Genomic DNA, 1847 nt, shown 5'->3' on the forward strand with positions numbered 1-1847 from the left:
TTACTAAAAGCCAACTTTGTTCTTGCAGCAAATTCATTTCAGGCTTCAAAGCAGATTATATAAAGGGCATAAATTTATGAATAATTAAGCATACCTAGCTCACTTACTAATCTTGTGAATGTTGATTCATCAAGTGGCTTGGTAAATATGTCTGCAATCTGCTTTTCACTTGGAACAAAATGAAGTTCCACTGTACCTTTCATCACATGTTCCCTAATGAAGTGGTACTTGATGTCAATGTGCTTGGTTCTTAAATGCTGCACTGGATTTTCAGTAATGGCAATGGCACTTGTGTTGTCACAGAATATTGGAATTTTGTCAACAGTCAAACCATAGTCAAATAGTTGATTCTTCATCCATAGTATCTGTACACAGCAACTACCAGCAATAATGTACTCAGCTTCAGCTGTTGATGTAGAAACAGAATTTTGCTTCTTGCTGAACCATGACACAAGCTTGTTCCCTAGAAATTGACAGGTGCCAGTTGTGTTTTTCCTGTCTATTTTACAGCCTGCATAATCTGCATCTGAGTAGCCAATTAGATCAAAACCAGACTCTCTAGGGTACCAAATTCCTAGATTTGGTGTCCCTTTGAGATATCTGAAGATTCTTTTAATAGCCACTAAGTGAGATTCTTTAGGGTCAGCTTGAAATCTAGCATAGAGATATGTAGAAAACATTATATCAGGTCTACTAGCAGTTAAATATAAAAGTGAGTCAACCATGCCTCTATAACTTGAAATATCCACAGACTTTTCAGCCTTGTTTAATTCAAGCTTGGTGGCAGTGGCCATGGGAGTTTCTGCAGATGAACAATCCATTAAGTCAAACTTCTTTAAAAGATCATAAATATATTTAATTTGACTAATGAAAATTCCATCACTAACTTGTTTAACTTGTAAACCAAGAAAATAAGTTAGCTCTCCCATCATGCTCATTTCATATTTACTTTGCATTAACTTAGCAAACTTTTTACAAAGCTTATCATCTGTAGATCCAAATATAATATCATCTACATAAATCTGAACAAATATTTTAGAGCCATTAACATTTCTAAAGAAAAGAGTTTTGTCAACAGTACCTCTTGTGAAGTGATTATCTAGAAGGAATTTTGACAAAGTCTCATACCAGGCTCTAGGTGTTTGCTTTAGTCCATAGAGTGCTTTCAACAGATAATACACATAGTCTGGAAAGTTTAGATCTTCAAATCCTGGAGGTTGGCTTACATAAACTTCTTCCTCCAATTCCCCATTTAGAAATGCAATCTTGACATCCATTTGATAGACTTTGAAATTGGCATGAGCTGCATAGGCTAGAAAGATTCTGATGGCCTCAAGTCTGGCAACTGGAGCAAATGTTTCATCAAAATCTATTCCTTCTTGTTGAGAATAGCCTTTAGCAACCAATCTGGCTTTATTCCTCATGACAATGCCATTTTCATCCATCTTGTTTCTGAATACCCATTTTGTGTCAATAGAACTCTTGTTCTTTGGTTTGGGTACCAACTTCCATACTTTGTTCCTTTCAAATTGGTTTAGCTCCTCTTGCATTGCTAAAATCCAATCTGGATCCAATAGAGCTTCTTCCACTCTCTTAGGTTCCTCCTGTGATAGAAAGCTACTATACAGACATTCATCTTGAGTAGCCCTTCTAGTTTGCACTTTAGATGTAGCATCACCAATGATCAGTTCAAAAGGGTGATTCTTGGTCCATTTCCTTTGAGGTGGTAGATTAGCTCTAGATGAGGTTGCCTCAGTATTGTCATGATGTGAGATAGAATGTTGATTGGTTGAAACTCCTCCTGAGTTGCTGATCCTTTGAAAGGAATTGGGAGCTCTATCAACTGA

Source organism: Apium graveolens, chromosome 9 (assembly GCF_009905375.1).
Source record: "Apium graveolens cultivar Ventura chromosome 9, ASM990537v1, whole genome shotgun sequence".
NCBI classification, from domain to species: Eukaryota; Viridiplantae; Streptophyta; class Magnoliopsida; order Apiales; family Apiaceae; genus Apium; species Apium graveolens.